The sequence below is a fragment of the Meriones unguiculatus genome, chromosome 3, assembly GCF_030254825.1.
Source record: "Meriones unguiculatus strain TT.TT164.6M chromosome 3, Bangor_MerUng_6.1, whole genome shotgun sequence".
Taxonomy (NCBI): Eukaryota; Metazoa; Chordata; class Mammalia; order Rodentia; family Muridae; genus Meriones; species Meriones unguiculatus.
Genome location: NC_083351.1, coordinates 94,992,499 through 95,006,921, shown reverse-complemented (window position 1 = coordinate 95,006,921; position 14,423 = coordinate 94,992,499).

Genomic DNA, 14,423 nt, shown 5'->3' with positions numbered 1-14,423 from the left:
TTTACATTTAATGTCGTTCTTTCCGTTGTCCTCTGAAAAGCTATTAGGACGCCAATAATATGTTTCAGAATTCACTGCCCTCTGGATATCAATGATATAGAGTGTATGTTGCGTGGCATCTGGCTTCAGGAAATAGAATGAGTCCCAGGTAGATTTAAATCCCATTTATATACAAAGAGAAGCATTCTGCTCTAGGAAGGCAGGCTATGCCAACTTCAGAGGACCTAGGTCACTATGAGGCCCCTCACAGAACAGGAATGTCCTGAGCTCCAGAAGGCAAGTGTGGGAAGCTTCAAATACTTTCCAAGGCCCAGCTTGCTAAGCAGGTTTCTTAGAGCTCATGGCACATCAAGTCCAGGCTTCTCTGCTCTAAGCAAGGTAAACCTCCAGCTCCCCAAAGGCAGGAACTTGCTGTGCTCACTTGGAGCCACTAGTGTCTGCTAGGGTTATGCCTGTGCCTGCTGTGTTTCCTGACTTTGCTTGTTTTGATTTCCTTAGAATCGGTCTTCAGAGAAATCACTTTTGGATCAAGGTTAAAGTTTCCTTATAAAAATTCACAGTGAGCTAATCATTATAAATGCTCATGCTGTGTGATTTCTGCCTAATCAACTCAACAGTATTATTTATTTGGTTAATTTAGAAACATAGAACACAACTGCGTTGCTTTGTTCCGTAATTTTTTTTTTTAAAAATTTTTGGTGGCTTGAGTATCTTCAGTGTTCTGAATGCTGGCTTTACTAAATGTACTAACAAACATTACTGTTTCAAGATACAGAACTTAGTAGAACTGAGCAGAGTCATGCTTGCAGTCTGTCTGACATAAGGATGTGGCTAGCAGTCAGAGAGAAGGCTTGTGGTGGGCCCACAGAGGGAGGAACAGAACAGCATACCACACTGAGGTCCAGTATGGCAGGAAGGAGAGAAGGAAGCAGAAAGGGCCAGACTGAGTCTCAGGGTGAGGCAGCAATGGAGAATGATGGGAGGAGTGTGGGGAGCCCGTTCCTTAGGCTGAACTATCCTCACTGTGCTGAGCAGTCACTGCATGCGAACAGCTAGAGTAGTGGGGCTCCCTGCCCTGCTCCCCAAACACTGAGACTAGACAGTGATTCCCAAAGCTGCAGCTGCAGGACTATTTTTTTAGCTTTCTGGTTGTGGGCTGGATTCGCCAGAAAGCAGAGGGGATTCAAGCCCATCCTCACTTACACTTTAGTCAGAAGGAAGCAAAAACAAACAAACAAACAAACAAAAACAACAAAGGGACAGGTGTGGTAGAAGACAGAAGACAGAAAGAGACACACTGTGCGTGAACTGTGGCATTTTGTTATGTTCAGTTGTTCAGGCAAACAGGTGGTTAAAGAAGACACCTGAAGAAGAAGCCAAGTCTAGAGTTTGATTGTTAGTATTTGAACATGATGCCACACATATACAACAGATATGACAGGAAAGATGTTATTCAGGGAAAGGGAAGTAGAAGAGAGTTAGGGCCCAAGTGATCCATGAGGACAATGAGAGAGAGGGTGGGGGGAGACAGAGTCACAGAGAGACAGAGAGAGACAGAGGTAGAGAGAGACAGGGATGGAGAGGGGATGCCCTGAAAATAAAGGGAAAGACAAGAGAGTGAGGGCAAGAGAGAGAGAGAGAGAGAGAGAGAGCGTGGGAATTGCAGGCTGGTTACACCTGAAGCCCCTGGACCAGATAATGTCATAGGATGCAGGTACTGACCAAAGACGTTGTCTGGACCCTAACGGTCCCTAAGGGCAGGCCAATTGAATTGCCTGCACAACATAACACTGAGAACACTATAGGCAAAAAAACATGCAGGTTCAAAGAGCCTGAGGCACATTGAGGAGACAGCCTTAGCTGAAGTGACATATGGCAGCTGCACATAGAGCTAGGCAAGGTCCGGGGAATGAAGCCACATGGGCCTGCACAGAAAAACAACTTGCCCAGCATGGAACCCACACTCTTCGGCCAGAATATACAGTGGCTCGGAGCTAGGTGCACACTGGCCCTCCAGCTGCCTGCACAGGCAGGAAACACATCAGTAGGAGCCCAAAGGTGTGCAAAAGAAATACCAGGACCTGGGATAATTTGTCCTTTCAGTGAATTTCACAAAGACTTTCCCTGAAATATCTAACTTTTATCCCTGTGGCAGGCTTTACTGAATCTTCCCACCTCTGATTATTCTTTGCTCATTTGTAGTCATCGTATTTGGAGCTCTTGGGATAACTAGGCTTACTTGTGAGCCTTCCTGCTTTCTTATGGGCGATCCTGTTTCAGAGCATGGGTTAGTGGAATTCCTGTTTCAGGCCACTGCCTGGCTTCACCACATACCAGTAAAAGACAGTTATGGGGTATGTTGGAAGGATGGAAGAGCCCCAAAGAATATTTTTTAAAATCCCTTATCCCAAATTTTAGGCACTGTTTCTCCTGGGACTAATGTTGACTGCATTAAAATTGATTATTAATTTTTTGTTAACACATTAATTAATAGTATTCGGTGTGATATTTAAATACATGCATACTTGCATGCACTAATTAAACCTAGCCAAGAATTCTTTCAATTAGATGTCTGATATATTAAATACTGCACACATGAGCTTGAGACATCAGCCTCCCCACTTCGCTCTTGTTCTGACGGTGCTGTTTGAAATCTTCACCCTGGAGGACTGTTTCCTTCTCGGACAACACGTTCTGAACTTTTAGATACAGTTTCTAGGATGTGCTGGAATCAGCTCTCTTTACCTCTTTGTGGCATGGCATTTGGGATGCTGGATGGTGGCCTGTCGCTGCTGCCTAGAGTGGCAGCTTGTTCCAGAGGCACAGCTCACAAGCATTGCACATGCTTCTAACCTGCTTCCTGTGACTCCACAGCCAACCTGGCGCTATCTTCCTTTACTCTTTTGGATAAGGTTTAGAACCCCTCCCTAATGGCCCATAGAGAATCATACGTAAATTACTTGTGATCTCTCAACTAACCTTATAATTACTGATATTATATTGAGCTGGAGAGGACAGGAACTCCACAAGGAGAGCAACAAAACAAGAAAATTCGAACACAGGGAACTTCCCAGAGACTCATACTCCAACCAAGGACTATTCATGGAGATAACCCAGAACCCCTGCACAGACGTAGCCCAGGGCAGTTCAGAGTCCAATTGGGTTACATAGTAATGTGAAGAGGGACTGCCTCTGACATAATCTGATTGGCCTGCTCTTTGATCACCTCCCCCTGGGGGGGAGCAGCCTTACCAGGCCATAGTAGAGGACAATGCAGCCACTTCTGATGAGAACTGATAGACTAAGATCAGATGGAAGGAGAGGAGAACCTCCCCTATTATCAGTGGACTTGGGGAGGGGCATGCAAGCAGAAAGGGGAGGGAGGATGGGATCAGCAGGGGAGGAGGGAGGGGCTTATAGGGGGATACAAAATGAATAAAGTGTAATTAATAAAAGTTAATTAAAAAAAAGATGAGCATTCCACTTTAAGAAGTAATAGGTCTGTAACCGAATACAGTGGCTTTTCATCATGATGGGAGCAAAGCCAAAATGTGCATGGCTAAGACATGAAGAGGTGAAGAGCTATTGCCTGAAATAGGAAAAGCGGACATAAAATTCATTCCAGAGGGAGGGAGCATGGGGAATTTATTCAGACACTGACACATATTCATGTAAGGGTCAGCCCATTTCTCAGTATGCTCAGGTTAAGGTTATAGAGCATGTGAAAAATATTGATGTGATAGACAGGAGCACCTGTAGGCATGCTCAGCCTTCACTGTAGAGTTTCAGCTGAAAAGGAAAGGACACATTGGCAGTGTATTGCTATTGGAGTTACCTCAGGAGGAGCCTGCCTTGTTCACCATTGTCATGGAGGAACTCATGATTGAAGGCATTTCTATTTCCCAGCAAACTGGGAAATATATTTTATTTAGAGAGGGCATTTTAAAGTTTGTTTTTAAATATTTTATATTTTGTTTCTATTGTAAATAGAATTGTTTTAATAAACAATACTTTCCAGGTTATTGCTGACATGGAAGAATGTACTCGATTCTAGGTATATTTACTGTCTTACTAATCCTTGAAATTAAGTATAAAGTTTCTCTCATAGATATACTTCAGCTTCCCGAGAGTACCATTATGTTTACAGAGGGTTTGTTCTTCCAGTTTGTGCCCCAGTTTTGGTTTCTCACTTCCATGGAACTGCAGATAAAGCTTTCATTTGTTGAAGCTCTTTCAAGTTACAGCATCAGCGAAGAGAGCTGGAGGACAGCAGAGGCCTCAGGACTGCTGCTGGAGAACAAGCCTGATACAAGCCAGAGCTGGTGAGTGTCACTATGACAGGAAGGAAGACATCACCCAAGGCTGCCTTGGTCCCAGACGCTGGAATCTGAGAGGGATCTGTGATTGTTGGTTTTGAGTGTCACCTTGATGAAATTCAGAGTGGCCTGTGATGGCACTTGTGGGGAGGCTGGCCTGAAGAGGGAAGGTCCACCCTGAATGTTCGCAGTGCCATTCCACAGGCTGTGGTTACTCTCCAAATAAAACAGGAAAGGATGTAAGCTGAGTACCTATCTCTCTGCTTCCTGCCTTCTCTTACACCCCAGCCACCATACTTCTTCCTCGGGAAGACTGTACCTACAAACTCTGAGTCAAAGCAAAGCCTTCGGTCTTTAAGCTGTTTTGGTTGGGTGTGTTGCCATAGTCATGGGTACTTCTTTGCCGATGTGATGAGGTTAGGAACCTTGATTTGGGAGGTTAGACTGTATATTAGACGTGTCTTAAATGAACGCACAGGTACATATGAACAAGTTGTGCCTGTGGTGTTGGTTGCAGACAGAGGAACGAGGACAAGAGATGTAGGCCAAAAGAAGCCAGCAACACTGGGTAGTTACTGGATAGTCCCGAGCCCTCGGGACTACCTCAGGGTAAGTTTACCTCTGACACTTTCCCTTTGGACTGCTGAGGCCCATTCTGGAATTACAACCTGCAAAGCTGCAGGAGGATGTACCAGTGTTTCTCAGCCAGCAAAAACACTGCAGTGATTCCCATTCCTGGAGCTGGAGCAGGGCAGGGGAGGGGCTTTCCAGCTGTCTGGGCTCACTGGCCTCTGATGCTGCCCCCCCCATCATAATGTGACCCTGTATAGCTGTACAGATGTCACTTTACCCTCTACTGGTCCTCTTAAGCTCAGCCAAGAGACAGGGAGGACAATGTCCCAAACTTCTTTGAGAGGGGTGATCCATGTGCAGGTTGGGCCTAAGGCTTCTTTGCTTGCCTTGGGCTGTGCTGACTTTACTTTACACCAAAGCCCAAGCTGTTCCATATGGCTCCTCCTTAGTAGAGGCTGTGGTCAGAGAGGGCTTTCAGTTCTGAAGAGGCTATCAGGGACTAAGAGGTCTCTGCCTGGAGCAATCACCTATGATGTCATTCCCCTAAAGGATCGCCTTTAACAAGCACAAAAATTGTTAATAGTCCAATTCACACCTGGCCTAAGTCAGTCAGGGAATATTCCTGCTGGGTGATTAAGGAGTACCATGGCCCCTAAGAGCCTATTCCTACTGATGCTCATCAAGGATGAGCCTTCTCATGAACCCGGAGTCCTGCCCATGCAGGCAACGCTGTCTGCAAATCCCCACACCTCAGACCCTAAGGAGGGGCTTGATCATCATGCTCACTGGTTCAGCATCCCCATTCCTGACATGTGCTGGGTACAGCCTTCAGGTTTAAAATAAAAGAAGGAAAACAAGTCCTTGGCTGGGGCTAAGAAGGTGCAGAGTCTGCCATGCCACATGTGGGATGTGGGATGCTGCAACTCATATCTCCAGATTGAAACACCGGATTGAGCACTCTTGTTTTACTGCCAATTTTAAGACAGTTTCCTACACTCCACTGGCTGTAATAGTGATGACAATATTAAGAGCAAAGGCTCTCATATAGGCTACTTTGTGCTAGGCATTGTTATTTGTTTGCTGTAGGGAAGTGTGTGTACACTTACGTGGTGTGTGGGCACACCTGTGATTGCTGGTGTACATGTATGTACATGTGTGTATGGAGGCCAGGTGCAGGTGTCGGAGCTCTTCTCTTGCTCTCCATCTTTGGAGACAGAAGTTTTCTGAACCCAGGGAGCAACAGTTGGGTAGACCGGCTCTCCCGTGAGCTTCCAGGATCCACCCATCTCCATCCTCAGTCTCCCTCTCCAGTGGCATGGTTACAGACCCATGCTACCACATCTGAACTTCTGTTTCTAAAGTGAATGCTGGGGTTTCTAAGTCAGGTATTTATGCTACCATGACAACAATTTCACTGCTGGAACCATCTCTCCAGACCACAGCCAGGGTTTTGAGCATTCCTTTGTAAAGTAGAGAGACAATTTTATTATTTAAAGGATTAGCACATTGGGGTGCGAAGGAGTCAAATAAGTACCTCAAGATCAACCAAAGGGCAACTGGCCAACTAGCCAGGCTGTTTGCCCTTGCTGGAGTCAGGACTTGTTCACAGGTGGTCTGGCTCAAATGGCATATCAGAAGATAATGAAGGGGTTTTGGTGATACATAGGGGTATGCTACTTTAACAGTTTTCTTCATTTGTTTCTTGAATTTACTTTTTATTATGAATTATTTTATTATGCTCTTTTGAATATATTACTGAAGGTCATTTGCTATTTCGGTTATTATTTTAGGAATGTTGGCTCAAAAATCTCATATGGATGCCTTCAGATTTCAATGTCTTCTTGAAGCCATACATTCACACATTTTAGATAAAGCCCCAAAGAGATAATAAATTTTATTAAATAAATTTTCATGAGCTGAATATGAAAATAAACTGTCCTATAGGGGAAATTGAAATAAGCCCTTATCTAACACACAATAAGCAAAAATGGGTGTGCCTCTGATTGGTTCTAAGAAGAGTCTTTTGCCTCCAATACATCAAAATGCATTCTAGGAATTTTTCTTGCTCACAGATGGCTAAAGAAAAGAGATGTCTGACTCACCACCTGGCTCCTGTGCTTCTTGGCCCCGTTATTCCTTTAGTGTCTGGGCTGGCAAAATGGAACCTGTAGTCTCGTCACAGCTGGTGACAGACAAAATGGGGACAGCCTTGGAAGTAGATGATGAAATTGCAACCTGCTCCATTGCTAATGAAGTGAGCAAAGTCAAGTATGTAGTTGCCGTAAAGTATGGTCAGAATGAAGTTTGGGGTGCCTTGATACCACGAGAAAAAAGAATATGATATACCAACAGATAACTGCTAAGAGTAGGGGGAAGGTATCTCAAAACTGGGAAGGGAGAGACAAGAAGGGCAGAGGCTGGAGAGAAGCCTGAGACAAGTCATAGCTTCCCTGCCAGAATCACCTTAGGTCAGCACGAACAGCCGGCTTTTCAGAAAGATTGCATTTCAGGGCATGCATCCAGTCAGTCTTTTTTTTTTTTTTTTTTTTCCAGAGGGAGAATTCCAGTTTCATTTTGAACTTCTAACCCCTAAAATTGTGATACATTGGATTTCTATTGTTTTTCTTTATTAATTACATTTTATTCACTTTGTATCCCCCCTGCGGTTCTCTCCCTCCTCCCATCCCAATGCCCCCCTTCCTCCACCCTCTGTATGCATGCCCCTCCCCAAGTCCACTGATAGGGGAGGACTTCTTTTCCTTCCTTCTGATCCTAGTTAATTAGGTCTCATCAGGAGTGGCTGCAGTGTCTTCTTCTGTGGCCTGGCAATGCTGCTTGCCCCTCAGGGGGAGGTAATTAAAGAGCAGGCCAATCAGTTCATGTCAGAGACAGTCCCTGTTCCTATTACAATGGAACCCACTTGGATACTGAACTACCATGGGCTACGTCTGTGCAGGGGGCTTAGGTTATCTCCATACATAGTCCTTGGTTGGAATATCAGTCTCAGGAAAGACCCCTGTGCTCAGATGTTTTGGTTCTGTTGCTCTCCTTATGGAGTTCCTGTCCTCTCCAGATCTTACGGTTTTCCACTTCTTTTTTAAGATTCCCTGCACTCTGCCCAAAGGTGGCCCATATGTCTCAGCATCTGCATTGATAGTCTGCAGGGCAGAGCTTTTCAGAGGTCCTCTGTGTCAGGCTCCTGACTTGTTCCCTCTTTTCTCCTTCTTCTGATGTCCAGCCTCTTTGCCTTTCTGGATAGGAATTGAGCATTTTAGCAAGAGTCTTCCCTCTTGATTAGTTTCTTTAGGTGTACAGATTTTCAGTCTTCTTATCAAGTAGGAAAAACTGGCTCTAGGCAAGGAGTGAACAGTCTTGGGACCTTGGTCTCATGAATCAATCAATGCACAACAGAGACTGCCATTGTTCCCTGGCTATACAGAATCCTGTCTTCTCCCTACTTTGCTGAAATCCCTCAGTCATCTACCCAATTCTGAACAAACCCCCTTGTGGGACCCTGATAAAGCAGCCACTTTATATGGATATGTACACAAGCTAGGAGACCAAGACAAAGAGACGAGGTGAGGGGGAGAGCTCCAAGTCACAGAGATCAGAGAGAAATGTAAGATATCTTTAGGGGGAAAACAGCTTATCCTTAGACCCAAGACACACATGAGTGCTGAAAGTGAGGTTGGTAGAGATTTAAATCCCTGTCAAACAGAGACATGCCAACATCTCCTGCATCAGGAACATTCATTGCCACTTTGTCATACTTTATATCCCTGCTGATTCAAGGTAATTTCTGCTCATGCCATTATGAAGGTAGGGTGCTCATCCTTAAAGAAACCTCCAGAGTGGAGTCAAAGATGGCTTATTCAAAGAGTGATTTGGAATAAAAGAGGCATATTAGTTGTACTTTTTAGGCTATTTTCATAAAATGGTTGTGAAATTGAGAGTGGGTTCAGGGGTGGATCTAGAAGGAGTTGTAGAATGAGTCTGTATTTAATCAAAATCCATTGTTTACATGCATAAAACTCTCCAATAATAAATTAAGAGATTCTAAAAATAAAAAAGAACACAACTTGGTGACGCAAGGTTCTGTTTTGAGGTAAATGTGTCCTGAGAACTGACTAAAGTGCTCGTGTCTCCCCCCCACGTGCTCCCATTTATGGCTGCATCTTGCACGGTGCAGTTGAAGCAGCTTCGTTAACCTGTCAGTTCACCCGCTGCCCTTAAAGTGATGTATGGGTAGGCTTTCCCTGGGCTAACTCGGGCCCCTTTACCACTATTAATAATATCACAGTGATTCAGACCATGAAGCCATTAGAATAGAAATAAAAACAAGACTGTCATTATTCCAACCACAGAGCAGAAAACAGTTGGATCTCCTGTAATTATGGACATTTGCAGCTGCCTGGTTCCAGTGAGGAAGCAATGTGCAGAACACAGACTACCTGGCAGGCTGCCTTTGTGGAAAGAGGCAGAGAGAGCCTGATGCTGAGCTTTCAGACAGCAGGACTAAGTCATAAGATGTTGAGGGGCCTCCCTCTGTGCTTCTGCTGGCTGCTTCGGAAGGAGGATATTTAATATAGCTGTTTCTATTCCACTACTGTTTATCAAAATAAATGTACAAAGCCCTGCCCCTATTTCCCACCTTAGAAACATCCTACAAAATATCTCTTTGCATTCATGATTTCTCAGTAAATACCAGCTATTATCAACTTTGTTACAGCTATGTTTTTGTTTCCAGTGCTGAGGTGTAATTTCATTAACTAGAGACCACGTGATGGTTGTGTTTTATTATGAACTTTACAGGATTTAGAATCACCCAGAAAACACACCTCTGAAGGTGTGAAGATCTGCCTCCAAGTGGACACTGTAGAGGAATTGTAACCCAGTAACATGGCTGCTCTGGCAAGAGACCATTCTGGCTAGAATGATACACTTTTATTCCCCCGTTGGCAGGAATACAAACACAGCCTTAGTAAACACCTTTAATCCCAAGGATAGTTTGTGGAAGAAAGCAGCTATGTTTGAAAGTGTCGTCTAATTGATGGGCAGGTGATGAATGTGATAAGGTGATTCATCAGATAAGGTGATGAATCAGAGAAAGATATAATAGAATGAGTCAGAGATAGGATATACCGAGGATACTTCGATCTTCCAATGCAGCCTCAAAAGTAGCAACTATCTAGCCAGCCTCTAGACCTTCAGCACTTTGTATGCACACTGGAGAAGCAGAGATCCTAGCAGCTCATTGATCTACGAACGCATTACAAAAGTCATGTCAACAAATACCTTTTAATAATATATACCTGTCCTACTGATTTTGCTCCCCAGGAGGATCCTAACTGAATCAGTTGCTGCTATTTTCCTATGCATTGCAATGATTGCTCATGGCAATTTCTTGAAGTTAGAGAAATATTTAAAATCCTTATATTATTACACTGTTCACCCAGTGTTAAAACCGCATTTCCCCTTTTCTTCTAAAATCAGATCCTGGCCTGTACCACAAGCTTCAAATCTAGAGTTCCTCAAACCAGGTAGGAGTGTGTGTAGTTTATGTCACACTGAAAATCACAATTAGAAAAAAAAGTTTTATTTGTACATATATTGACTGATTCTTACTAATTTTGATACTTATACACTATGAATGTGTTTAATCCATTACTCCAAGAAGAGGGATTTTCAGATGAGGGAGACTGATAGAACATGTGGTTTTCACTATGAATCTTACCCTTAGGTAGAAAATATCTCTTGATGTTGAGCTCTGTGATGAGGTGAAAGCACAGAAAGACTGGATAGGAGTGCTCTACTCTGAAATCAAGGTCTTCTCCCTAGCGTAAATATGGGCTATCGGATATGGTCCGGTATGGGCACAGATGAGGCAGTACAGTGATTGAAAGCAAGCTTTGACCTTGGCAGTGAAAAGTGCTGGGGCCACCCAGAGTGCTGTTTCAAAAAACTGTGGAACTTTTAAGAGGCGGGGCCTCCTGGGAGAAATGGGTCTTTGTAGGCTTTGATATTTTTAAAACCTACTTTATTTTTTGATTTTTGTTTGGGGGGGGTGTTAATGCCTCTACCTCCCTTCCAACCCACCCACCCTAGGGAGGAAAGAAAGAAAGCTTAGTAGGGATAAGGGATGGAAACCTTTTTAGACTCATTTCCTTGGGGTGATCCCATCTTCGTCAACAGGATTTCAGCAGTCCAGAAAAGCACCAGCAAACACAGCAGCAAACAGCAAATGACCAACAGCAAACAGCAACAGCTGAATCAGCAGCAGCCTCCTCAGAACCTTCCCCAGAGCGTTTCTCTCTAGGAGTGTCTCCAAGCGATGCAGAGCAATGCTAAGGGATGCAAAGCTCTCTCTGCTTTTTGGACTCTTATTCAGGCCCTCCCTGAGTCCCCAACAGGATGTTTTCTAGCTGGTAAAAACTACGCCCCAGCTGACAATGATCATGCACTCTCTCAAGTCTTTTTCACATCCCATACTTGGGATCAAAACAAAAAACATGTTTACCTGATCAAAACTTGCATTACATGGGTCACTGGATGAGGTTCACTTTATTCATTAGTAATAACAGTGTACTCAGATTCATAAGTTTTGATAGACATTTGGATTCTGGTTTCTGTTCTCTTGAGTGAGCTGCCATGTCGTCTGTGGTACTCACTCTCTTTAAAATTACGTATTTATTCACTGTATATCCTGATTGTTGCCCCTTCCTTCCTCTCTTATCAGTGCCACCTTCCCTCCCTCTTTGCCCATCCCCCATCCCTCAGAAAAGGGAAGCTCGCCCCCCCCCACACCAACCTACCCTAACTCACCAAGGACTGAGCACATCACTTCCCCTGTGGCCTGGTGAGGCAGCCCCACTAGAGGAAAGTGATAGAAAAGCAAGCAACAGAGTCCATACTGGAGATTGTTCCCACTCCTCTTACTAGGGAGCCCACATGAAGTCCAAGCTGTCCATTAGCTACATCTGTGTAGGGGACCTAGGTCCAGTCTATGTATGTTCCTTGGTTGGGTGCTTAAGTCTCCACAGGCCCCATTGGGATGGTTAGTTGCCACTGTTGGTCTTCTTGTGGAGCTCCTGTCACCTCCTGGTCCTTCTATCCATTGCCCCCACTTATACACAAGACTCCCTATGCTTTATGTAATTTTGGCTGTGAGTCTCAGCATCTGTTTGGATCCACTGCCTGGTGAAGCATCCCAGAGGACAACTCTGCTAGGCTCCTGTCTGCAAGCATAGCAGAGTATCATTAATAGTGCCAGAGTATGACTAATAGTAACATTAACAGAGTGCCCCACCTTTCCAGCTCCACCTGAAAGACACATAGCCTCTCTCCTAGTCATGGTCCACTCACTGCTGGAAGCTTTTCTTAGTAGAACCTATACTTTCCTCCCTCATACAACTGTCATTTCCAATATCTTGGGAGCATATAATTTGGTATTATAACAAATTGATATCCTCAGTCATGAGCAATCTGCTTGATTCTGGCAACAATGACTTTTTCTCTCCAGTACATAAAACCATGTCACATTAATTCCAAGCATTACCTCACATTTTTCAGCACATCACATTCATAGGATTGATCTTCTATACAAGTGCCCTGTCTGAGGAAGGATGTGCCATGTTCTTCACCTTCATACAATGTTTTCCACTATAAATAATTTGCTTTTAAGATGTGTACACGTTGGACAAAATTACTGCTAAAGTCTTATGTAACAAAACTACAAGTCTACTTTTAAATGGTATAAATTTGTGTATAAATTCAAAGTTATATTTTTACAACATGCCATATATATATATACACACACACACACATATATATATACACACACACACATATATATATACACACACACATAAATATACACACACATATCTATATTTTTTAAGCCCTGGTCCAAAATAATTTTTATATGATGCTAAAATTTCAAGGTTATAAAGGTCTATTCAGATTAACAAGCTGCCTGTGATCTGGGATCACCACTAGGCTTTCTGATCAATGGGTTTGGTATAATAAATTCTAATATAATTTTAAAGTTGTTCTATACTGTTCTATTATGTTGTTTATTCTAAAACTCATAACTTGGGGGTTACTAGATAAATGTTTTTTGCCTAGATACCCTTAAAATATGATATAATTCCAAAGATACTCTAAACTAAAATATATTAATTTTAGAGACAGACATTTGTTTATATCGAAACTTGGTTGTTGTGCTTTATCTTCACTCTCAAAAAGGTTAAAATATCCTGGTTTTGTTTCTAAATATAGTAATTTAATCTATAATATAGCCTTAGACTTTTTATAAGCTAAATCATGTAAAAACTGTTATACTCTCTTTATGGACTGTGTTTGTTTTTAAGGCTCCAACTTAACAAGGATAAAACCTAAAATCCTAATATTTAATGGTTAACAAATGCCAGTTAATAGTCATCTTATAGATGATCAAGTCTTCTAACATGTCCAAAAATATATTTATAGCCTACAAATGCAGACATTGTCTCACTGCCATCTTCACTAAACAGCTGAGGATGGTCCCTGAATCCCTCCAACCCCCAATCAGGGGTGATGTTTAAAGTCCAAGAGAAGCCTTCCTGATAGGCTCAGATACAGCATAAAACTATACTCCATACCTTGGCTGTTGCTCTGAAGCTGTCTGCATTTCTGCAGAGGAAATAAGAGATCTGTAATGTCCCAGTCCTTGGGGGTCTAGCCAAAGTCAACTCTGCTAGGTAACTGTTTCAAATGCAGCCAGGAAGGACACCAGTCCCCAGCCATCTCAACAAGCCATGTCTAACCTGACGGCAAGACTGGCCCCTGGAAGTCAAAATGCTCCCCTTCAGGCTTGTCCTTTGTGCCCAGCCATGGAAGCTCAACCAGTACAGGTGCCACAGACACTTCTAGCCTTCGAGCTCCTTGGCCTGGCAGAAAACAATGGTCCTAGATTCAGCAACTTCCACCAGCCTCACACCAAGCCCAGGGTAATGCTAAAGGTCTCTTTTAACTTTACACTCAGTTCTCAGTCATATTGCCTACCTCTGTCATACACCGGAGACCAGGCCTTAAGCCTCATTCCTAGAGCTGCTGTTAGTATAGCCACAGTCTACTTTGTAACCACACTAAAAAGCAGGTCTCAGATGTGACTTGCTACCATTCCTTTAGCTAAAGGATAATAATTGTTCATAGCAGTCTCACCTAAGTATCATAGTAAATTTTAAATTTCATTTGGTTTGTCTCTTAAGTACAGACTTAAGAATTGTTTAAGCATCCCTACCATATTGTGTAATCATACTAAAAGTTAAGATCAAGTGAGCTTTTGCCCTTTCTACTTCACTGAAGGCTTCTGCCTTTCCAAAGCTCACCATAAAGAGTGTTCATAGAGTTTATTCTGTTAACATAAAGCTGTAGGTCTATTGCCTTTTCTACAATGTATATTTCACTACAGATTGCAATGGTGATGCTAAATTGTCTAAAGTTTTATCTCCTTTGTAACATTAAAAGGAATTCTTGTAAGCTGCAAATCCATCC